This window comes from Tympanuchus pallidicinctus, unplaced genomic scaffold, assembly GCF_026119805.1.
Source record: "Tympanuchus pallidicinctus isolate F22 unplaced genomic scaffold, pur_lepc_1.0 scaffold16, whole genome shotgun sequence".
NCBI classification, from domain to species: Eukaryota; Metazoa; Chordata; class Aves; order Galliformes; family Phasianidae; genus Tympanuchus; species Tympanuchus pallidicinctus.
This window is the reverse complement of record NW_026294679.1, coordinates 9,000,353-9,026,684: the sequence shown is the minus strand read 5'-3', so window position 1 is coordinate 9,026,684 and position 26,332 is coordinate 9,000,353. Positions and strand designations below refer to the sequence as shown.

General features: G+C 38.1%; 1 long non-coding RNA gene across 1 annotated transcript in view; it reads right to left on the bottom strand.

The window, feature by feature from the left end:
* The window catches only part of LOC128078025 (uncharacterized), a 53,294-nt gene extending 27,561 nt beyond the window's left edge, over positions 1-25,733 (bottom strand). Inside the window, exons 1-2 of the long non-coding RNA XR_008205272.1 lie at positions 23,047-25,733; positions 22,862-22,965 (exon numbers count right to left, since the gene is read on the bottom strand). This is a non-coding gene — a long non-coding RNA (uncharacterized LOC128078025). The remainder of the gene's footprint in view (positions 1-22,861; positions 22,966-23,046) is intronic.
* Between the last annotated feature and the right edge of the window lie 599 nt (positions 25,734-26,332).

Below are 26,332 nucleotides of genomic sequence, written 5' to 3'. Positions count from 1 at the left end.
TTAATGGAAGACTATGTAATCAGAGGCTAAAAAGGGACCTGAAGTATTTTAGGTCAGAATACACAAGGCGATCCTACGTAAGCAAACTAGTGAACTCAGGTGAAGATCCACTGATAAATGATCAAATGCTACATGGATGCTAGATTCACTCGGACTAAATCCTGTTGCAATGGTTAGATTTTGAAGCTTTGGAAGAAAAAAAAATAAAGAGGGAAGAAAGGCAAAAAAAAAAGGGAAAGAAGGGAGGGAAGAAAGAGGGAAAGAAGAGACACATTCAACATTCTTCCTTCTACCAGAAATGAATTGTGAGCCACATGGAAGAAAGGGAACAAAGAGGAAAGGAAAAAGAGAGACCACACCTTCAGGGTCAGTGGTCTTTCTGGTGCTGCATATACTACCCTCAGTGCCACTGATACCTGGAGCACTCAATTCCACACTAAGCAAAACTAGAAGTAACAAAAGTAACACATGTCTGTACCAGAGTAAAATCCTGTTTGTGCTAGACTGACCTGTTCTGTGACCTGTTGCTATGACCTTGCTGTTGATTTATAGCTTCTTGCCTGAAACAGTACATGAAGTCATAAAAAGAGGCAGAATTCTTTTTTTCTTTGTAATTCCATACTGCTGCCATTTATAGCTTCTTCTTGAATGTGTTTGTGTGTGTGTGTGCAGTACTGTGATACAAAATAACACTAAGAACTTGACCCTCACATTATTTTCTCTTCCGCTATTATTTTGGGCCATGTAGGACCCATGAAGAAATAAATCAACAACAACAACAAAAATGAACAAACTCTCCTGCCACTTCGTGATGTTTTTGTAGAAGCTCAGTGTTAATGAGCACTAATTACCCTTGGAAATCATCATAAAATTCATGAAAAGGTTGATATTGTACATTTGATATCCTCTGGAGGCCATCTACAAGGCAGAAGTGCAGTTTTATGAGAGGCATACACAAATTCCACCTTTGAGAGGATGATAATTTCTGAGTATGTGCTGTTTTAGTGGGTTGGGCATTCACCATATTTATGGGTCATTACTTGTCTTTGAGAGGATGGAACTGACATCCTTCTCTCAAAAAAGTCAGTTGATTGGGAAGAAGTCCTCAAAATAGCTACTGTAAAATAATTCACAGAATCACAGAATTGTAGGGGTTGGAAGGGACCTCCAGAGATCATCGAGTCCAACCCCCCTGCCAAAGCAGGTTCCCTATAGCAGGTGAATTCCTGAATGTTGAATATCACTATTAAATGACTAAGAAGCTAATCAGCCTTCCTTTATCTAGTGTTCAGTCATACAGTCAAGGAATCCATGCAGAAAACTATTAGAGCAGCATAAGATGAAAGAAAAGGGATGTATAAATGATCAATAGCCCTGTGGAGCAGTAATAATAATAATAATGATGCTATCTCAGTGAGCATCATTTCTAGGTGGTAATTTGAACAACAGTGAAGGTGAGACTTTTCAGCATTTTAAGAACATGCTGCGATGCTGTTATTTATTGAATGATCCCATAAACATAGGATTGCAAATTGCAGTAATATGGTATCTCCTGTCCAAACATTTACAGAACTTTAAGAATATATATATTTAAATTTAATTTTGAATTACAGTTATCACAGAAAGTACATAAATATTCAAATAACAGATAACACAAGTTTTTCTTCAGTCACTATTGATATCTGTGGTGGATTGCAGTTATGCGAGTACAACTCTGACTACTGATGCTCTTGGGAGAAAAAAGTCAACAGTTTCTTTTACCTGTAGGTTGAGCAGATTAGTGTGTTTGATTTCTATTTATCATTACAATGCCTTGGTAAGTGAGAATTTTCCCCGTCTTACAAATGACATATGAAAACTCAGAGCACATGAATATTAATAACAAGGCAGGTATCATGCTGGAAGATATAGTAAATATACAGACTAACTTCACCTTGATATGCAAGCATTTATGTAATCACAGTTTGTTCCCCCAGAATCTGTCAGATATTATCTCTTTTGACTCAATTGTCAGCAGTGCTTTCAGGCATTAAATGGGTTTGTTGGGAATCAGGAGAGCTGCCTGACTTCCACCAGTCAGATCATTCTCCTTTTTCTGCAGGGGTTGGGGTATTGTATTTCTCCAGGTAAGCTCAGCCCTCAGGTAAAACACACAGGGCAGGAGATCACAGGCAGCTCCCACCACTCAGTTATACTTGTTCCACAATAACAGGATGTAAAGGATGAATTCAAGAACAACTGAGTAAGTTCAAAAGAAGAAAATCATTGAAGATAACTGTAATTACAAAAACCATGTTTGAGTACATGAAGGCTTAGAGATGGAAATTTTAGAGATTAGAAGAAAACTGAAGGAAAGTTCCATATATTTTCTAATCTATATTCTTCTCCTGTGCTTATTGTTCCCTGAGCATTCCTGTTTGGGCAGTGCTGAAGATAGGCTGTGTGGACATTTCTTCTTTCACAACATAGCCAAGAAGTCTAATACATTTAGAAGTTCTTGATAAACAACTGCACTCCTCACCATGCTCTCCTGGCTGCAGTGTGTCTCATAAGAGAAACAAGGCACGGAATTTCTTGTTTGTGGATAACCAGCTTCTATGATCAGAAGAGAAAATAACTTTTTCTATAAGGTCGTGGCAGATCTGGCTGGCTTTTAGCTGTTCTGGATCATCAGTCACAGAACATGAACAACCTCAAAAGGTGGTAATTCCAGGAAGACATTGAGAGATTTTGCTCATTGCATGTTGCCCTGCATGTTTCATGGTGTCAGAATAGATTTTCTGAACAACAATTCTTAAAATAAATTATATATATATATATGTATACTATACTATATATATAGTATAAGCAAGGATTAGTTACTGAAATCTTGTTCTGTTCTGCTTTAGAGAGATATCAACTAGGATTACAAACGATGGTCACTCAATAGGATTTAAAATATCTTCCCTTGTTGATATGTCCAACATAGGGTGTGAAAAATAGCACTTGCTGACACAAAGGGTGCTATGTGGGATACTGAAAGCCAGCCAGCCCTCTGCCTCTCTCTTAATTAGTGGTGAAAAGCCCCATCCCAGCCTGTCCTCACACACTGTGCTGTTCTTAACACGCAGAGCCAGGCTACCATTTCAGGCAATGTGCTAATACATATGTCAAGTTTCACTCTAGTTCAATATCTCTGAACCTTTTATCGATAGAAAAGTGAGATTTTTCAGAGAAACTGGTGAGTCACTTTGAGAAACACGTTTTTTATGGAGAGCTCTGTGGGGAGTTTCTCCTGCTAGCTGTTTCTCTTCACAGAGCGATTTTGTTTGTTAACTATTAAGACATAGACATAAGTTTTCTGTGTTTTTTGTTGTTGTTGTTGCTGTTGTTGTTTGTTTTAAGAAACAATACAAAGCCACAGAAAATCCTAACAGAAACCCTTCCTAGAAAACCTATCACTGTGATCTGGCTTTATCTTAATTTGTAAGATTTCAGGTCAGCCTGAACTACCAGTTGTATCACTCCTGTATCAGTCATACTGGAAGAGCTCAGTTCTGTTGCTCACAAGTTTTGTTGTCACAGCAGTAACTCCATGGGACTCTCTTTGCTTGCTTCCTCACTCACTTCAAGAATTGAAGTTGTAGGGTCTGTATGTTAACATACAATCTCTCTCTTCCATTTGTTTCAAAGGAGGTGCTTGTCCAGACTAAGAGGGAACACGAGTTACGTTTCTATGTCATCTCTAGGTTCTTTGCATTGCCCTAAATCTCAGAAATAAAGTGAAGTAGAAAAGCCTGAATCTGCACTGGAACAGCTGCAAGTTGGGAAAACACATCTGAGCTATCTTTAACTTACTTATACTCTAGAAATACACAAAATCTAGCACGAACCATAAGAAGCAGCAGAGAATTGATACTGCAACCACTAATTTTGGATGAACTTAAGGATATATAAGGGAAAGGGAACATGGTATCTTGCCTGCATAACACAAGATTGGCATGTGTTAATCCTCTTGTTTTAAGTTGGAAAACTAAGGTCACTGTCACCTTAACCTCTTATGAAAAAGCACAAACATCACCTAACCTTCAACAAAGATACTCCTTGCTGGGGCAGCCTTCCTAAAGAAGTCCCATGCTTAATTCTGAGTGCCAGAGTAAACCTGGGCAGACAGAACATGCAGGCATTAAGGGTGAGCTGTGGAGCTGTTGCAGAAGGAGGGGTTTCCTTTGCCCCCAGTGTAGTCCTCCATGAGTCATTTGGAAGATATTAACAGTCACTTAGGCTAACCCAAAAATAACATTTATATCTCTTGTTTAAAATGGTGACATTTAATTATAAAAGAAAAATGTAAATAACTTTGAAATAGCTCTAGCTCCAAATAGCTCCTTTAGTGTCCAGAATTAGCTGCCAGCTTTGTCAAATAATATATCAAATAGCCACTTCTCTCCAAAGAGAGAAGTAGTAACCAGTGAATTTCTGACCTAAACACTGCCAGACACAGGAATATTGTGTTCGGAAAGGATGACCTTAAACAGAATACCCAGCCGTGCAGTTACCAAAATCCAGCTCTATGCTCTGCAGAAGGTTGTGTTCGTACACCTCAGCACCAAAACAAATCTTCTTGTGACTTTCTTGTTTAACCTCCACATCAAAAAGACTTTTGTCCCTGAGAATCTCTCCTGTTCTATACTGCTGTGCATCTCTGACACCATACTCTGGGGCATATATTTTGTAAGTATTAACTGATACGATACTGAGGGTGCAGTAGATATGCAGCCCCAGATTTAAGTTTTGTGGTTCCTGCCTGGCTACTTTTTAAAGTTGTACTATTACAGGAGTAATTCAGACTATGCCTCCAGCCAACTTTGTCTTGCCCTTTCCTAGTGCTAATACCCATTCACTTTAAAGCACACAAAAAGGGATGTTATGTGCTACACTGGGATGTTAGGTACTTTTGACATCAGCAAACACTGGAATAGCTGCAAGAGAGGTTTCAACACAGAATGTGACTGTAGAATTCAGTAATTTATATAATGAAAACTAGAGCTCCAAATGGAATCAGTGGGAGATTGTCATTACCCACTGGGGACAGGGATTTAGACTAGGACTTGTTATATTTACTTTTATTTGTAATACCCTTCACAAAGATTATAATCATATATTCAATTTTGAATATATGTGGTCTGTGGGAAAACAATCATTTCAAATTACACAATTAACTTGTTTCTTTGTAAGGAAAGACTAATTTGCAGAGCACAGGCTCAAAGTGATTTGTGCTGTTGTTTCTTAATTTTGAATTCCACATGAGATCCTATTCTACACAGTGGATTTGATTGTAATCTGTCTGGGTTTGTGTCGAATCCTTCTTCATATTCATTGCTCTCCATAATGCCACAACTATGACAATGGTTTTATTACAACGTGATGAGACTGAGTGTCCCACAGTGAATGAATGGCAGGAAAGCAGCCAAATAGTAGGTAGGGATTAATATTTTAAATCCAAGTATAATGCTGATATTAGGACTGTTGAATGTATGGAAGTGCAGGAGGTTGGATTCTTCATGTTTAGCACTAGATCTCATACAGTTTTTAAATGTGGCTTCCGGAATATCATCCTTCATGGTCAGACTCAATTATTTCTACTGATTAAAAAAACCCCAACATATTACTATTTTCTTAGGCCACAGATTTTTTCTCTCTCTGATTAGAGCTTGAAAAACTTTGTGATTTTGTGAGAGAAACAAAATTCCCAACTTCAAACAAGAAATGTGCAACGACTTCAGTAAGCTTTGGTTTTCACACAAAATAAGGAAAAATATCCCATATACGATTCCTTCTCCCTTAGCACTTCTGCAAAAATCTTAAAAGCTCTCTCTTACACACATATTCTACCTCCTACCGAAACAATCTACAAGAAGAAACAGTGTTCCAGAAAGGTTTATCTAATAGAATGTGCCTTTTATTTTTCCCTTCTTTTTATTTTTTTTATTTTTTTTTTATTTTTATTTTATTTTTTTGCAGTGTACGGAACAAGGAGTTAAAATGATTTGGGAGCAGAGGGGAATAGATACTGGAGCTAATACACTTTATGAAAATAGATACCACAGACAGCGTAACAGCAGTTTTGTACTCTGCAGTTGAAATCAGACAATGAATAGGAAATTGAGATTGATAGATTTGTGAAAAGAGTTGTGGGCAAGTCTTCAGTCACTTTCATCTTAATGAAACTGTACTCAAAAGGCTATTTTGGCTGCACTCTAGCTTTATTAAAACACATCTGCTCTTCTCAGTTTTGTTCCTTGCAGCTAAATGCTCACACATTAGTGAAACCACTTCCAAGACTGGTAAAAATTGGCTGCTTCAGTGAGAATATTGGTAATGGGACTCACAGACCTCAATTTGGCAAAGATTTCGGAAGCTTTCGGTGTGCTTGATGCCAAATGTTGAGTTGAATGCCTGAAAGGGAGTAAAGGCCCTCGAAATCCCAATTTCAGTAGGGTGGAAGCGATGAGCTGGAGAGTAGCCTTTCCAGGCACTTTGAAATTTGCCCTTCTGCTGTCAGGACTAAGCATGTTCAGCAGCAATCGAACCATTCTGGTACTACAGCTGTCAAATCAGAACCTCTCACAAGAACTGAAGCAACACGCACCAAAGTAAAATATCACACCTAGAGACAAACACAGAGTTTTTTCCTCTCTTGCCATTGACACATTTCATCAACTCTCTTTCAGGCTAAAGAAAAATTGCCATTCACTTCTTGCAGTCCAGACGATGACACCTCACAGCTTCCTGCTAAGCTGTACAACTCACAGTACTAAGTAATGTTTTATCACCATTTGACAGTTGCAAGCTCAAGGAGCTTAGCTCTTTTAACTCGCTTCTCAACTCCAGCTGCCCTCTACTCTTTGCCAAGCTTCTTGTACACGTGCTGACATGCTTGGCTTCTGCCCTAGGCAGACAGGATCTGGCCTGCTCTCTCAGAAAGAAGCTGCCTAACTGTAGGCAAATACTGGATTTTGCCATATATTAGGTCTGGCTAGAATTGGCAATTCCTAGTTCTTTCATTTTCTGACTTCTTTTGCAGCTCTTCTTCTTTTAGGCTCTATTTATCAATTTTTAATCTTTATGTCATTTACTCTAATTAGAACAGAGAAATATAGCTGAAATTACAGGTAACATAAGCTCATAAAAAACTTTTAGGTTTGTATCTTTTTAACCATCACTTCAAACTTTTCCCAAAAATTTGTTTCTTCAGAAGCTATTAAGAATATCAGTATTATTGAAGAAAAGTACTAGGACAGACAAGCTTTTTTTTTTTTCTTCCAATAATTAAGTGGAAAAAAACCAACAAAATAAAATCTGGTGCATTTTCTCTTACAAAATGGAGAAAAATAATGACTGATCAAGCCCATCAGTTCTTGGCAGGCTGATCATCCAGACAAGAGATTCAGACTTAGCCTGGGATACAGAAGATGCTGAAACCCTTCTTTTATTTCCCTCCATAAAGGAGGATCAATGGAAATTATCCCATGTCTATCACAACCACAGAAATAAAGCACATTCAGTCATCGAATCACAAAGGGCAGGTCCTGCTTGATCAGCCTTGTTACTTTTTATGATGCCAGAACTGCATCAGTGGACAAAAGAAGTGGTGTCCCTGTTCACTTGAAGGGGGGTTGGACCCAATGACCTTTAAGGGACCTTTCCAATTCAAACAATTCTATGCTACATGAAATAGAAGATTCATGAAGAAAGCAGTTCTAGTGCTTGATCTAGAACTAGCATCAGCTGTGAAAGGAAGAGGCAAAATTTGTCTAAATTAGTAGATCAGGCTTTCAAAGCTGTTTGTGCTGAACATCTCCATTACAAATATCACCAAATGGCATAAATACTAATAAATTCCCAGGAAAAACAGATTGTGCATCAAACCCTTGTGTACCCTGACTGGCCTCCCCTCAGAATATGTAATTGGCTAAACACATTGTTTCACTACTACTTAAAGCTATAAAAGTTTGGTTTCTTTTTCCCTTTTTCATTTCGTCGGTCAAGCTTGTGATGACCTCCTGAGCAAATGTGATATTAACTTTACAGCCCTTATACAAACAATTTTTCTCCAATAGAACAAACACAGCCAACACAGTAGAAAAAAATACTCAAATATTAAATTCAATAACCCAGTGTGCGTCATTTAGGGATATTTTATGTTTTCGACCAACACAGATACTGGAATGAGATCAGAGCAATTTTTAAAAACCTAATGACCACTCAACGAAGACTTCTAGTTGTTGTCGAGCTTAAATGAATGTGAAGACACAATTAGGAGACACATAGGTTCTGTGCCTTTATAGTTCCCTTCATGTATCCAGATTCCAACCAGGACCGTTTATATCTGCCTTGTTTACTCTTTGTTATTTCTATAACTGAAGTGCATGTCAAATACCTAGTCTCCCAGACACAAAAGGGAAAAACTTTGATTTTCTTCTGATAACAAGCAATCAACAAAAGAAATGAAGTAAACAATACAGTCACAGGTGGGTAAATATGTAAAACTGAATATTTCTCCAGTAAGGTATAAACTCTAAATGAACTTTGTAAACAAAAAAATCTGGAGTGAGCTGTGGCAACTTTGTAGAGGGATTGACAGGAAGTTGAGCTCTTCAGAGATTAGCTAATTTTTAGAATCAGATTATAAGCAGCCATAAAAATCCTACATGGAAGAATTAAAAATCAAGATCTTTTCCTGCAAGATTAAATGGCTGACAACTGCAAGATTGAGATGCCTGAAAGAAGTTCAGAAGTCTTTACACATACGTAAGTGCAATCTGAAAAATTACATTGGCTAAAATAATGGTGTTTTGGATGAGAGTTCAAATACAGAAGATAAAAACAAAATATTTGAATTTAAAACAGAAATTTAATATTAAATTTGGAACACGTTTAAAAAAATAAATCAGAATTGTGCTTTGAAGACAGTAAAAAAAAAAGTTCCATGACTGGATTGTTTGTCTCTGAAATCCTCCTCTAAGCACCACATGCCATTTGAAAAGATAAACTTTCTCCAAATTGAGTCTACTAGTCTCAACAGGAGCAATAGGAAAAGAAATTGATGGCCCTTGTTTTCTAAACTTCAAAACCGTAAGACCTGCTGATTCTCTGATCTATTCAATTACATGTGGTTCAGCTGTAGCACTGAATGAAAGATATTTGGTGCCTTATTTACTGTCCTTTTGTAGGAGAGAGTAGCTACAAACTCTAAGGCTATTATTAGTGATTTCTCAGTACAAAGATTGTAATATCCATAGACTGGTGCCCTAGTTCTGCAGTAATGCTCACAGATTCTTTGTAGGCAGAGATGTTTAAAAAAGACCTTGCTCTCCACTACTCAGTTTTACTTCTTATTTACTTGTGTGAATCTACCCTCCTGCAGCAAATACCTCTGATTGTGCTATTGTTAGAAGCTAAGCCAATAAATGTCAGTATCACTGGATACTACTTGGAAAACCTGTGGATCCAAGAAGCAAAAAGAGCCTAACAATGAAATACAGTCAGCAGCCCTCTGCTCTCTGTTTCTAGTTGTACCTACATTACAGCTCTCCTCAACAAACCTTATCAACTTCTGACTTTATTTGCCTACTTCTACAATGTGAAAAATACACTCTGTTCTTTGACATGCACCTTAGAACTCTCCAAAGTTTAAAAAAAAAAAAAAAAAAAAAAAAGAGAAGAAAAAAGCTCCTTAAGAGTTTATTATGATTCATTATCTGACATCCAAGATGTGAAACACCAGACAGGAAATAAGTGTTACACAAGACATTCAATGTTCAATAAAAGAGTTTTGGAAAATTTTAATTTACTGGCTGAAAACAAAAATGATAGATTTTAATCTCTGATCTTAATAAATGCATAGAGAAAAGGCTCTGCACCAATCACCATTCCCTGGCAGCATCTGTCACTTAAGAAGATGTATTTACTTTTGCCTTGTTTTTCTGCTCTTTAGGAGTGATGCAGCTAGGGTCCAAGATATTCCATATGACAGATTCCAGCCAAGCAGGCAGAGATGTGAAAGAGGGTCTCTAAATGGCAGTCCCTTCTCTTCTCACTGTGTAATCTCCAGACAAGTCTCTTCATAAATAGCCCACTGATTACATTTACAAGCCCATCATCTTGGTAGGAAAGATCTTCTAAAGCCTTGTGATTCACAGTAGAAAACCTCTGCTAGCTGGCCTGAGGGTAATTACTTCCTAATGTTTACCTCTCCTCAAGAGGCAGCACAGCAAATAAACCAATGTCTAGAAATGGAGAAAACCTTATCATGAAATGGAAAAAAAAAAAAAAAAATCAAGGCAAAGAAATAGAGCTTCAGAGCTGAGGTACAGACAGTCACAGTACATCATCCTTAGGTGCAAGGAGCACATGTGCCAGGGAAAGCACAAGGATGTAATCTGTGATATAATCAATCAATTTTCTTTTTCAATTGTGGGGACAGACAGTTACAACACTCTGACAGTCCTGTTTAATTAAGAATGCCTTTTGTCAGGGAGGTGTTGCAGGAAAGCATGGGAGCCTGGTGATGGAATCAGGGAGGCAGCATGCCTACTTTGCCTCTGACTTTTGCTAAAGCCTTGAAGCAATCATAATCCATTAAGATGGATTATGCCGGGACCAAACTGCAGCATGGACTAGATCAACATGCATCTCACTGGCAAGGTGTTCAGATCCTTCAGCCAAACAAAGGACCTCTTTTTACTCCTCTTCACAAATCAAAGCCCTACAATAGCTGTGCCAGCACCTTCTCCACACGGAGGAGAAGTTATTAGGGACTCCTAATTGACACAATTTACTTAGAATCATCATCAGACTTCAATGAAAAAAAAAAAAAAAAAAAAACCTGACAAAAAAAAAACCAACTCCACTGACAGCAAGAGATGGTGAAATATTAAGAAAAACCAGCTTCTGGCAAGCCTTCTTCCCCAGAGATCTCAGTGGAATAGGACAAACTGTTTTGGTTTTTTTCCTTAATATCGTATTTCTTATAAACTTCAGCAGAGGACACGTTGCAGCCTGGGAAGGCTGCAGTAGCCACTGCCATGGTTACTGCATCCCCACTAACCTCTCTTGGTGGGATAGAGAGTTACTTCCATACTGGCTCATACTGTTGCTACTGACACCACCCCTGAGCTGCCTAAATCCTCCTTCCACCTCGCAAGTGTCCTGAGGTATGAGTACAACAGTGCTGAGAGGGCAAGATCCACGCTTCCCCTTTCAATGCCTGGTGGCATTGAACCAAAGCACCTCCTCTTTCCCTTGAGATGATCACCTGTGATCTTTTTCTCCCATCACACCTTTATGAGCTCACACAAAGACTCATCCCATGTCTGTGCTTCTTTCTTTAAGCAACCTTCCACAGAAAGCCCACCTGAGAGACCATGGTGTCCATCCCAAGCACCCTATTCTGCCTTCCTCAAGCACACTCTATGCCAGCCTCTACCCTTTGCCAGCCTCTCCTTCCCCTTTCCCAACTGCAACTTTAACAAAATTCTTTCCTATCAAAATACCAGATGTTGGAGTGGGGTTGTGATCACATTTCTAGGAAGCTGCAAGTCTTTTAGGGGTTCATGTTGCCCTGTTACTGCTTTCTTTCACTCTTTATTGCTGCCTGAAATGTCTCACCCAAAGGCGAATGACTTTATGGATCCACATCCTGGTTGATCAGTATCAGAAAAGCAAGCAGGGAAATGCTAGCAAGGTTGCCAGAGTTAAGCAGAAAAACACACAGCTTTGGATTTCTAGATCTAGATTTGTTCCAGTTGTCCTCCCTCACCAGTCTCCAATTACTCAGCCAAAGCTTAATGAGGAAACTGAGGCTTGGAGTTAAAGGCACCTGGCAGTGTGCAGGAGCAATACAGCTTGGAGCAAATTGGACAGTTTGTTATAGTCTCAGGTGACTCATTCAGAGTCAATCCACTTTTAGGGCAGAATTTCTCCAAGATGATGCTTGCCTTTGTTCGTTATGAGCCAAAAAACAAAGACAAAAACAAAAAAACCAAACAAATAACAACAACAACAACAAAAAAACACAAAAGCTTTTAATGGCTTTTAGAATCTAATTTATTAGAACTAGCTTCTGGGTTCATTTCTTTAAGAGTAACTTAACCAATGCTTGATTTAACTATCTTTGATACAACAATAAGTTTCTCAGATTGTTGTCTACAGAACTGTTCCTGTTAGAACCTCCCTGAAAGAAAGAGGTTGAAAAGAGATCCTGAGTACAAAACCTCTGACTAAACTTTGCATGAATGCCCGTGTTAAGATTTCGCTGTTATCTTCTGAAATGTGCATATTTTGATAATTTCTATGGATTATCCTTTGAAGCACACATTGGGCAAACTTAATCCAAGAAAACAAAGCCAGTGTTCCATAACTGGAACATCTGAAGAAAGAAGGAAGAGAAGAATCAACTCCCTGAGGGAGTTGGGGTCTTTTTCTAATGACATAGTTTATGTAATGATGATATTCCCCATATCTCTTTTGCCAGAAAACTTGTTTGCTTGCTGGATTTGTAACCTTTTGGCCAACTGCTTTGAAATGAAAAGGCAGATTAAATCAGCCCACTTTTCAACATGAAAAGAATGACAGGTAAAATATGGTTAACGTGAAATCAGATATAACAATAATGTTACAGCATGCTGAAATTTGAAGTCCAACACTATTAGGAGTCATGGCCAGAGGAAATGAAACCATATGGTATCTGCCATGAGAACATGAAGAATTATTGTTCCTAGCCATACAGCTCCCTGAAGCCTGGCAGATGGAAGGAGCAATACACATGCCAGCATATCTAATTAGCTCAGGGACTTCATTTCTCTGCTGTTTTTAAAAATGTCACTTCTTCTAAGTCTGATCCAACATTCATAGAAGTGAAAGGAGGGATATTTTATTTGACTACAGCAAATGCTGACCCGAAACCTGCAACAGAGTAAAGAAATATCTGGCTGCTGGCCATTTGCAGTCATTTGCAGGACACAGGCAAGAGAAAGGTGGAAACTGAGCTACTTCTGACCAGTAGGTTCAAGAAACTTCTGTTCCAGGTCAGTACTAAACACATTAACTGTGCCAGACCATTCTGGACTGGGAAGGGGTCCACTGCTTTTATACCTGTTGAGGGGGCCAATCTGGTAGCTGCCAAGACAGACTTCATGCAGCCCAGTGTAATCAGTCACACATGTTTGGCTTTAACAAATTGTACTCAGGACTGACTGCAACTAATTGATGGAGAAAGGTTAGCGACTAATCTCTGACTTGTGGCTGGATTAAACTTCTCCTGAAAGGAGATTGTGTCAGCTGAGCAGAAGCATCATTCCCACCTTCATTTTTTACATATGGACATACAGGTATGTGGGAGATTACCTGACTCAGAAACTGACACAGGAAGTTTGTGGCAAAATGCGCCTATTTAGACTTTTACATTGCCTTCAGAAACTGCTTTTCTTTCAAGGAAAAAAACAAAACAAAACAAAACAAAACACACTTAACCAGTAGATTACTCAGTTATTAAATGAAACATCTCAGAAGGAAAAGTCATTCCTTTCTGTCCCCAGAAAGAGAGCTCATCCCTTCAAGAATGATGGTAAATACCCCAGAGCTTGAATTCTGAATGACAGTGTTAAATCTACAGCTTTGCAAGTCAGTACAGAACTCCCACTTCTAAGAAAACCCAAAATTTTGTGTTGAGATGTTGATTGGCAAAAATACTCAAGGAAGAAAGAGTATTTTGAAGGACAGAACCATCTCAAAGGACTGAGAAGATATTACTCCTTTGTTTTTCACTTAGAGAATTAGATCAGTTACTATCAAAATAAATAATTGAGAGATATTTTTGAATAGTTTGATTCAGGTAGAATATAGGATTTAGAGAGATTTTGTTATAGAGCACACAGCATTCTTTGTATGAGCTCCAACCTAGGTGCAGGCAGGTCTGCAGAACATCCACACCAGAGAGCCACCAAGCTGCAGTGCTACTGTCCACTCAGCCTTCTGAGAAACTCTGGAGCACTACTTAACTACAGAACAGATGGAGCAAGATCAGTTTCTTGAACTGAAAATTAGCTGTGCTTTTGAGGTTGAGTTTATCAGCACTTGTGTCAAGGTGCGTGGGTCATTCTCACTGAAATACAGCAGAAAACATTCTGGAAAATCTGTCACATACCAAACAAACAGCTGTGCCTGGCAAAATGATTATGAGAACAAAAATAGAAAAGCTTCATCTTCTTAACCGTGCGTTATCAAAAGATTGAACCATGAGTACTTGCTACAAAATCACTGCAGGATGTTACCATCTTGATCTTTGAGAGGATGTTCAGAATGTATTGTAGCCTCCCATTTCAGATAACATATTACTCTTTCACTATGAAACTGCGGAGGAGATGTTTAATATCAAAAAGCAAAAGCTATATTTTACTGCCAGAGTTTCTTGAAAACCAGCACAAGAAGTTAATTATCTGTTGGTTAGGAGAGTTCAAATCTTAAAGATCTCTCAAGCAACAGCTCCAGGAATCTCACTCAATTCCTTTGGCAGTAAAGCAGTGATATCTCATTCATAGGAAAAATGAATTATAGAAGTAATCAATGCACTGCAGCTCCGAAGTGGCCGAAGACCAGAACATAAAGTTCTATGTACAAGGCAGAAGTGAGGTCACCAGTGCTCAACAGTGGGATGTTTGATATTTTGATGCTACTTTGAAAACTTTATATTTATAAAACTTTATACTAATCAAATGTGAACAGCATCTGAATACATCAGACAACATCAAGGGTAGTGATCTGTAAGTCACAGCAGCAGCCAGGATAACTGAGTTGGTGCAATCAAAGATGGCATATGTGCTTAGGGAGGACATATTTTTAGATGTCACCTTCTCAGGAAAGGGCCTCAAACAGCGCAAAGCAGACAACAAATTTTGTCTCTGCTTATCAACTTGAGTGATTAATGGTATTGTGTCCAATGAATTGTGGACAGAAGCATATTGTGAGAAAGCACTGGGATGCCTGGAGAAGAGGTTCTGTTGGTGCTATCAAGTTCTGAGACCTTCTAAGAAGCAGGGGCAAAGGGAAAATGTCTAACAGACAGCCTGCCACTCCAGACCTGCCTTGTGTGCCTGTAAATAACATGCCACGATCCACATCTCTGCCAGTGCTGAAACTCAGCTACCACATCAATCTGAAACTCAGAGGCTTAGGAGTTAATAGCCCAGGCATACCAGTATAGTAACATGGCCACAGGCACCCAAACATCTGGTCAGAAGACGATGTAAGTGAAGATATGCCAGCATTTGACATGAAAGTGCAGCCACAGAACACTGGATTGACAGCTCACACTGTTGGCTATGACATTCATCACAGTTGTGAATGTGTCTATCTCCGTTCCCTCTTCTCAGCACCTACAGTATTGCTGCTATCATAGCATATGTTATGACCTCACTTAAAGAAAAATTGCACATTAAATTGTTTACATAAAGTAAAAACAGCTATGCAGGACTTTTGAGTCTGGATTTTGTCAAGTTTGGGGAGGAAGGCCACATGGTGACAGAAGTTTCCCATCACCCAGTCACACTCTAACAGAAATACTGATAGATGTCCGTTTGTTGCTCTAAAATAATAATAATAATAATAATAATAACTGAAGGGACTCAGAATCAAGATATCATCATGGGGACCTGAACTAATATCTGTACTCCAGATATAAGTGACATTATACAGTTCTATGGTATAGAATTGAAATATACTGAAAATGAAAAGAAAACTTCAGCTTTGAAATCCTCAAACATCTTCCCATTCTGGGACACTGGGCAGGAGGGAAATGTTTTCAACATGATGTGCAGTGTGGTGCAGCAGAAACTGCCTTGAATTGCAGGAAACACTCTTCAAGAAAGAAACAGAATTTGAAATATTAAAGCATGAAGAGGAAAAATGCAACAATAAAAAACAAAGCAGAGTCTTAATTATACATTTTGAATAAGACAGCTCTCTGGCTGCTTTTGTTTTAACATAATTTTAAAGCAAAGTCCTTCAAGCACTGTGAAGAGAATGTAGATGATAAATCAGAGGGCTCCTGAAATGCTGTAATTCAAAGACATTTCACATTTTCTGCTGAGATCACCTTCTAGGTCCTTATGTGTGTGTGCACTGATTAACCTCTGCAGGGAAAGTGGAAAGGGCTTAATGAATAAACCCAATTAAATATGACAAAAGCATTTATCAGTCGAACAATACATCATTTCTCTTTCCTCAGGCAGCATATATTTGATTACTATAGGATGGAACTGTTCAAAAAAAACAAAAACACAAAACAAAACCTAGTAGGGCAGTAGGGTTTCAGGGCCACTTGATTATTAGGCAGACTGGTTCAGCTACACAACAGGACTCATCTGATGTTTTTACACTTAAGCTGTGACCTTTAGTATCAGTTCTGCCAAAGGCTCTCTTACTTTTTTGTTCTTTAGAAGAGCTAACAGCTTGGTTTTCTACATTAAGTGTATATATGGAGTACCACAATTACTGTCCACCTGTAACAACATCCTATTGCATGGGACAAAGCAAATGAGATTGAAGAAAAGTATTTTGACACTATTCTGAACACTGTTTGGAAATGTGATATCTTTTTCCTCTCTACAGTATTCCCTTGGACCTAGCAATTTTTTTTTCTGCCTAAAAGACAACAAGAAGAAAGAAGGAACAGATGAATCCAAGTAGAGAGCATTACATATGCAAGGATTAGCACCAAAGTAATGACACCTTCCAGAAAATCTCTAAGGTTTCAACAATGAAGACTTTCAGTGAGGATTACAGATCAAACTTCATGACAGAGGAGCATAAAGCATAATAATGAGGATAAAATGGTATATGAAATTACAGAGCACTAAATAAAACATCCAACTCCTTCAAGTTTGCTTAAATATCAGCATTTAAGAAGTTGGACAGCAGGTGGTAGAACCTGTTGTGTGCTTCCAGCCAAGGATATGCAGGTGGTGCTAAAGGGACTGGATCACATACAGGGAAAAGCAATGTAGTTAACAGGAAAATTTGCAAGCTACAGGAGTTCCACTACCAAGTCCTAGGAAGAAAATCTAAATCTTCTCTGCCTTAAGCTGTTTCCTACATCTGTGCTGAGAGGCTGAGTCAAGTTCATTAAGTCAGAGCAAAAGTGACTGGTGTGATCAAACAGCCCAATTGATTTTCATGACATGTTATGTTTTTGCTTAGGAATGACTGTACTGAAGCCTGGAACTTCTGATTTCAGTTGGGATGCTTTGGAATGCCTGGCAGAAAATTAACAACTAATGTGGGTGGCTACAGCTACTAAAGAAGCTGTCCAGACCACAGTGACTGCACCCTCTTCCTCTGTCTTTAGGATTTTGAAATCCTTTCAGGAACTGTGGAATTTGCATATTTTAAACACTTCATACAAGCAGAATCTGAGTTGGCCCTTAAGTAAGTCACATTCACGGTCAAAGCAAAGATAACTCATCCTGCTTCTGCCTATAGGAGATTCAGGGAATGTCTTTTTTCTACAGGGTACTCCACTGTGTGACCAGATGGTAAAACTTTGGGGGTAGTCCTAAATACTCTCCTTCACAGAAGCATAGTACTGGAGGCTCATTTTAAACAATGTCAACAGATCTAACAATGAAATGGTAAGACCCTTCTCCTTCATAACTGTTTCCCACCAGATGCAAATTCACCAAACTGTTTCATGAGTTATAGAGCACATCTGTTAGAAGACTTTGTAACTTGAGAGCAGGTTTTGTATTGAATAAGATATTGGAGTGATTTAAAGACTTTTTTCCCCTCCAGAAGTGAAATATCCTCATAATTGTAAAATTTCTAAACATAGTTTTTAGATGAGATTTAATAATTTCAGAATGCATTAATCCATAAACTTACAAAAGCTCAGTTTATCTTACATTGTATTACCTGCTATTTAAAGTGAGAGGTCATTTTTAAATTAGAACACCGATTTTTTTCCCCTCAAGTAGCAGATATTAGATAACAGTAATCTTTATTCCCACTTTCCAGTAGACTTCTGAAGTCCAGATCCTGCTTTGCTCCTGCAGAATGTTTCCATTTTGATGACAAGAGATAATGGCATTAAGTTGTTCCAGAGAAGTTCAGCTGGGATATTAGGAAGAATTTCTCCTCTGAAGGAGAGTGGAGGGGCACTGTCACAGGCTGTCCAGGGAGATGGGGGTGTCCCTGTCCCCAACACGTTCAGGGAATATGGAGATGTGGCACTAAGGGACGTGGTCAGTGGGCGTGGGTTGACAGTTGGACTAGATGATCTTAGAATCCTTAAGGCTGGAAAAAAAATCTACAGAAGAGCATTTAGAAGTGATACTTATAGCTACCCATATTCCAGGGATTTACATATGCAGAGTAGGTGGATGAAAGTGAAGGTCTCTTTAAGGCTTAAGGAACATAATGATGATTCCCACGTATTCAATAGATTGCAACAAAGAAGCATGCTATCCTTTTTCAGAGCCTGTAGTGAAGCTGCCAGTCTTCAAATCTTTGTGGGCAAGCTAGATGGGCATCAAAGAGTAATGCTACCAAAACAGCTAATTCTGTCTGACAACAAGGAGAATTTCATTAGAGGAGTTCTTGAGTTCAATTCTACTCCAATTTTTTTGATTTTGCCTCCCAGAGCAAGTTAACTCAGAATAAAATTCAAATAAATCCTGTGTTCAGCACAGCTCTCCTGGGAATGAGAAGCCAAATGGACTCTTGACATTTAGAGCTTGCTACGTAGATCTCTACCCATGTAATTACAAGGAAAAGTTGTATCAATTGAATTTATTTCTGGTTTTTATTCTCTTGGGCTCATATGTGGGGAATTTGGGATTGAATCTTAGTACTTTAGATGGAAAATAAAATAATTGTGATTTTGTTCTTTTTTAACATCTGTTCTTCAGTTACACAGTAATACTGTTGCCATGTTCCTCTCATGCACTTCACCTCTGCCTGTCATTTCAAGGGCACTGGGGCAGACTCAAGTCTGAGCACAGAAATGATGTTTATATCTATACGCAGATTAAAGCTAAATGTCAAAGTAGAGAGGGAAGTATGCTAACGGGTAAGTATTAAAAAGTAATAACCAAAGAATTGCTTGGAGCAGGTTTCATTGAAATTCCCTTTGTGCTGAAATGCAGACTTCTGCCCTTTGCTCCAGAGGAAAAGAAATAAAAATCAGTGAGTACTTGAAGAAAAAAAATAGAGAATTTCCTCATTTTATCATAATCAATATATTCTCATTTCTTAGGCAATGTGAACTGAACAACTTCCCACAAAAATGTAGCATTAAATGCAGAAAGAAAGAAGTTATTTCTATATTTCACAGAAAATTTCAAAAATAAAATGAGTTGCTTTATTCTAGACTACAATGACTTAAGTAAGATATGGTACAATTTGTGAATGCAGACGCAACAAAAGAGAATGTAGGATCACAGGGATGGCTGATTTACTTCGTAGCACTGAAGAAAGGCAGCAAAGGAACACAGAAATTGATGAGTGAGTTGTTCAAGAAGAAGTGGGCAGGAAGTAGAGCAAGAGCGGGGGAAAAGAAGAGGAGGGAGCCCTACTGAAACAGTCAAACCATAGTCAGAAATAGTCAAACCATCATCAGAAGATCAGAGAATGCTTGGGCAGCATTTATATTTGAGGTATCTACATAATTCTGTTTAAGAGAAACCTTTCAGAAATTTAAGATCTATTCACCTCTTGAGCATGAAACAGCCCTGCAATAGGAGATACAAGAGCAGGTAAGGAAGGAACATCCTGCTCACACTGAGAGGTGTTTATAAGAAGAAGAGGGTTCTGGGCCTATGTTTGCTAAATACATCCACTCTCAACACAGGAGAAAAGGAAGGCTTGCAATCAGTAAGCTTTTCTGGCTCTAAAGAGCAGCTCTCTTCTCATTGCCCTGGCACAGGACAGTTTCTTCTCCAGCAAGAAACTTAGTCTTACTGTCCTATTTTTCCCCTATCTGGAAAACATCATCTGCTATTTCTTCTATTTTTCTCTAGTATTCTAACTAGAAAAAGAAATCTGCAACACACAAACACAGCCTGAATTATTTTCCCCCTAGAAGATTGTATGATCATAAGGCTTCAAAAAGAAGTCAAAGATTACCAATAATAAACACAGAGCAAGACTGCGCTGGGTTTTTAATTTAATTTCTATCTATTCTGAAGCATGAAGCTGTTATTGAGAAAAGCTGCTAGGAAGCCATCCAGTTCAGCTTCATATTGATGGAATTCTTGATCCTAGATCCTCATTTCTGCCTCTTTTCACCTCCCCTTCACTGCTACAAATACATCCTTTAAAGAGCTAAGCTTTTAGTACAAAAGTAGTGTTTTCAGACAAGGGATTAAAAGCTACTGCAACAGAAAAACACTTGCACTAGTGCTTCACAGTCTTTCAGAGAAAAAGAGATTTCCTCTCTAGCTTTTGGTATTCAGTGGGTAGGAGTTGAAATATCATGAAAGCTTTCTATATCTAGGAAAGATCCTGAATTATCAGCACACAAATTGGACTTATCATGGCTATGCTGAAAAAAAACCAGCAGCAACAGCTTTTTTTTTTTTTAAAAAAAAAAAAAAAAAAACAAAACAACTTCAAGCCAAATAAAGAAATATCCTAAAGTTTCTTTCAGGAGGATGCATCCATACAGATAAGCAACTTCTGTAACAAAGAAATTCTGAGATACTTCTAAAAAGGATTGGTTTGAATCAATGTACAGACTGATTATTAAGAACTAGAACTATAATGGTAAGGCTGTATTCTTGAGTTTATTGCTTGATTTATGAATTGAGTATTTTAATGAGAAGTGACAAACTAAACTCAATGTTGATAACTTAGCTCTAAATACAATACTTTTCCAGGTTTCAGAAAACACAAGTTCATATTTTTGGTCTGAGTCATGGGCTTGTAACGTGATTTTTTAAGCAAGTACTGCAATTCTGAGGTTATTTACTTTCTATGACACAACTTCTGTTTCAGTGAGAAATTCCATCTTGGGTTAAGTTGTTAAATGATATTTTCTTACAAAAGACTCCAGTACATCAATTCCATATGTAATAGCATCTTTTGACCTTCTGTGTCAATTGACTGGCTCCATTCTGACTCTTTAGCTGTGCAAAAGGTCTTCAGGATTCAACTAGGTCAACCAGCTCAGAATTCCCCATGGGGAGGAAAAGCTCAAAATAGTAGAAAAGCATTCCTAAAAAATTAATCACCAAGCCAGTCATGAAAATTGCTAGCAAAGGCACTAGCCTTACTACTTGTAATTGTGATTTTTGGTGGGTAAGGTATTTCTCCATTGATTTCTAGAGTCAGCTCACTTCATGTATCAAAAAGATACCAGATGCAGAACTAGTTAAAGATGTACACCAACTTGATCTAGAAACTGTTGATAAACATGAATAGAGGAGTTTGCATTGTACTACAGGGTCTGATTTCCTTGACATTTTCAAGCAGATTAAAGGCCTTTATTTTTCTTCTTTTGAAAACAGACTGCACATGAAAAGTCAAACTTAATCAGTAAAGTCATTTAAATGACTGAAGAATAACCTTTGTTCAGCTTCTCAGTTTGACCATAAATAGGCTGCTGTGCCATCAAAGCAAGCCAAGGAGAGGTTGAAGTTTCACAAAGAGACAAAGACTATAATAGAGGATGTTATATTCTGTGATGCTCTTACCTAAAAAGTAACTTCATTTCATAAGCTCATTGCTCAAACTTCCCCTGTAAACATCATAAACAAATGTGTTAGAGGAATTTTTGCCTGTTTACTTCAAACAAGCTTTCATTTCAAACAGGAATGCCAGGAGTTAAGCATGAAGAGCAGCAACGCTGTTACTTCTGAACTTAGCAGTTCTTCATAAGTGATTTGAAACAAAGTTGTGTTTATACTTCTACATTAATTTAAAGGCTGATTAATCAAAATATTTGAGTTTCTTTTTATGGATTTAGTAACAAAACTAGTCTAAAAATAACATTTCCTATGAGATTTGTACTACTAGGTCTTTTTTTAAGTCAGTGAAATAGTTTTGCTTCTTGAATTGCCTAAAAAGATGAGAAAATAAAATAAGAAAATCCCTAACAACTTGCCAAGGTTATAACTACAAGATTTTAGGGCTGGAAAAATCATCATAGAAACATTAAAGCTGGACAAAAATCACTAGAATCATCTAGACCAACCACCACTCACCCCCATCGTGCCCACTAATCACATCTGCACAGATCATGAACATCACAGTCAGTGACTCCACCACCTCCCCATGCAGCCCGCCTCACCACTCTTTCTGAGAAGAAACTCTTCCCAATATTCAACCAGAACCCCCAAGTGCAACCTAAGGCCTCTCAACCGATCGCATACTGCAAGCACATACAAGATTTAACAACTGAATGTTAACTCATATCATCCCAGTGTTAATGAGGTATTCAGACAATGTATTTATTAATACACATCAACTTTCTGCTAATCCTGCAAAGATTAGGCAGCTAGACTAGATTATTTTTGATAGACCCTTCCAGCTGAATTATTCTACTTGGTGCCATCTTTGAAGGCATAATTTCATTTTCCAGTTTCTGGCAGCTCACAAGTCAACCACTCACCACAGCTGCTTAAAAGCACACTTATCCACAAAAAACAAAAAGCAACAAGAAACCAGCACATCCATTGGCTTTTTTAGACTGTAGCACTTGCATTATTGTCACCCATAAGGCAGAGAATTAGACGCTTTTAAGACAATCTAGATTGCCACTGAAAGTTTTGAGAAGAGTTTCTATTATATAACACTCTAAAATACAGAGAATTTTCACAGCACTCACCGAACCAGAAATGAAGACTGTCATTCAGACCATCCCAGCTATTTTCCAGCAATCAGCACACAGCAGCTAAATGAAATAGCTGATCTCTCAGAAAGAGCTCAAACCTGCAAGAGAACTTTTGTATTGATTTGAATTCTATGCAGCTGATGTCATGCATTAGGAATCTGATTAGATATGAAATTCACCTGCAGGATTTGGACGCCAGTTTACCCAGGGTAGTAACACACAACAGTTCCTCAGCATCCTTTTGATCATATCACCAAATATTTTAGGAAAACAAACAAACAAACAAAAAAACAAATGAACAAAAAAAACAACACCAAAAACAGGAAGATAAGACTGACAGAAGACAAATGACAGTTGTATTCATAGTTCAAAGAAGAACAATACATGAATATTACCATCTGCTCAGCTGGGTTGAACAGTGATAGGAAAATCTATAGGAAATAATGGAGATTTTACAACGTCTGATCCAAATTCTGCCTTTGGGTTCAGCTGAACAAAAGACTTACTAGTACAAAATTTCTAGAGAAGGAGCTTTCTCTTCTCACTTCATCTCAAATAACACAAAAGTTTTGGGCAGGCTTAGTGGAGAGCTCTCTAATACTGCCAAGTAAAAATAAAATGCTTTTTTGGCCTTGATTTCAAAGCAGCAATGAGCGTTCACATTTCAAGGCTGTTAATGAAAGCTGTCCTTGTAAGTCTAAGGTATCTGGCTCATCACAGTTGTGTGGATTTTCAAGGAAATAGTGGGAGACCACCATCAGCTTAAGAAGGCAGACTTTGGAAAGCCCACAAGAGTTCTGTGATTCTATGGAGTGTGAGCTGCAATGCTCAAGGAGGATGGATTTGGTTGCTCAAGCTTTTTAACGAGAAACAGGTTCTCCAAACAGAAGCAAAGGCTATTGAACAAGTTCAAAAGGTTGTGAAAGGGCACTGATCCTTCCACTCAATACCAGGTCAGTGTATGTAACTGAACATAAGAAAATCCTGCTTTGTCAGAAGGTGATATTAACATGTACCATGACCATGGATCATCTTCCTTAGTATACTTGATTCTTCATAACAGAAGCAGATGTGGCAGATGGCTCTATTGCTGTGTTTCTTCAGCTCTGAAAGAAGCAGAAAGTTTCACAGCTGTATCAAAAATCTTTATCCATCTCTAGTTCAGGCTGAGTCAAGTAAATCTCCTTATTGCTGAAATTCAAGAAGTTAAAAAAATATAGAATGACCAAGCATATGCTTTCACTTATCCTCCTTCCTGAAAAGGAAATTGGTCAGATGAGTTTCTGGGTTGAAATAAATAGAAAGTACATTTTGAACATACAACTCTTCCTGTGAATTCTTTATGGGAAATTGAACTTTTTCCATACAGAAGTTGCTTGCTTAATAAAGGTCTTGTTTATAGACTGTAAAATACTCATGCAAACATAATAATCTCTGAGTTGTATTTTCAAACTTTGATCCATTTTCAGCATGGGAAAAAAGAATGTGCGAAAGGTTTTGATTAATGTAAGAATCCTCTTAATTCTAAGAGCATGGAAAAGTATTGTCACTGTTTCTTTTCATTCACTTTGCATTAAATCTCAGGAGTAGAATATTTTCATTATTTTTTCTGAAGGCTTGAACACCAGTGTTGATTTTTAGCCACCATTCTGTTGCATATATTGCACATTAACACTTTCATGATTCTAATTCAATATTATGTGATCAGTAAATATCCTCTGAGACTGACACACCAGAAATTGAAGAAAACTGATGATCACCTGTATAAACAAGGTAGAAGAAAGTTGAGTTGAAAACATCAGAAACTGCTTTCTTAAGAAAAACATTTTGAGATATTTTTTAGTGCTCTGGTAACACAAAGCTTTTTGATTTTCCTCACATCCTCCTCTTGCATTAGAGCTGCTATTTTTTCTGTATCTTCTCAAAGGCAGAAATTGATCCTGAAAGAGTCCATAAATCATTTAACTGAGAAATCAACATGCACGTATGGAAAGAATTATGCAAAATTCAATTTTTTGGTAATATCTGGAGCAGACATCTCCAGGATGGACTACATTCAGAGCTCCCCAGATGAACATTATAGTTCAAGAAAGGTTTGGAAAAAATTATTCTGCAAGAGACAATAAATAAGCATGGAGTACAGTCATTTAAGTAGTTTATGTTTCAACCAGTACAGCAAGTCACTACTGAGAAAGAAATCATTACCTAGACTCAGGACCAGAATTCAGAAATAGGGAGCATTTAAGTTCAATGTTACAAGTGTAAGCCTGGAAAGAACCAACTGACTTATTTGATTTGTCTGCTAGTTGACAAGTATTCACATAAGAAAACGTCGGTTGCTGCACAACTCCTTTCTTGTGGATGTGCGTCTCTCAGTGAATGGATACTAAGCAATTTAAACTGAGGTTTTATATTGTCTCCTTATGCAAATGTAAAGCTCTCCTGCTGTTTTTCTACCTTTCCCACTTACAGCAAAAAAATGCTGCTGATGACTTTTTGGGCTGCTCCTTTTGACTGAAATGAGGGAGAAAATGTAGGAACAAAGTATATTGGTAACTCAGCTCTTCTGGTATGTTTGGAGAGTTTGGCTAGCAGTGTTCATAAGACATTAAGATTGCATGCAGAGTAAGCATGTAAGCCTTGCTTTGCTAAGAAGTTGAGCTGAAAACAGCCCTAATATTCACAACTGGCTTTAACTGGTGTCTTTATCTGCTATCACAGAATAGGAAAAAGAGAAAGAATGGAGTGGACAGGCTGTATCTATCGTTTGATAAAGACATATGAAGAAGAATGCAGAATTCATTCATAGTTCCTGTACCACAGTGGTTTCCTAGTCACAATTCTTTCCACAGATTGGAAAAAATCAGCAACAATGATGAAAATGTCAAAGAAAACCACAAATATCTTAGTATCCTAAATGCTCTCACTGAAATACTGGGAGGATTCTTAGGAGTCCAATGAAAATTGGAGAGCCCCGTGCCAGGGGCCAACATTAGCAAGCAAGCAGTGATGTGTGAAAAAGCAGAGTTGAGCTGGTGCACAGGGCAACTCTCTCCTCTTCCAGTAAGATCTGTTTCTTCATCAAAAGAAAAGGCTACAAAGTGCCTCCAGTGATTTTTCAGTTGGCTCCTAGTGAATGTCGCACAGTTTCATCTTCTGAATGACAATACAGATCACCACAGTGCCAGGCACCATGCCCATGTTTGCCTGCAGGCTGCGGAGTTAACAGGATCAGAGCCCAAGGCAACAGAATGATTTAATTCCCAATCCTTGTGACACAAGACAAAGCTCAGCCCTTTCCAACCCATTCTACAAAATGAAATCAGTTGAATCAATAGGTACCAAAGGATACTCCTTCAGACAGCAACCACACCACCAGTTTGCTTCCACAGCTTGCAGACTCTGCTCAAAAATGATGGAGGATTGCTGAAATTCAAAATAACAGCACCTTTGGTGGGCTGCTTT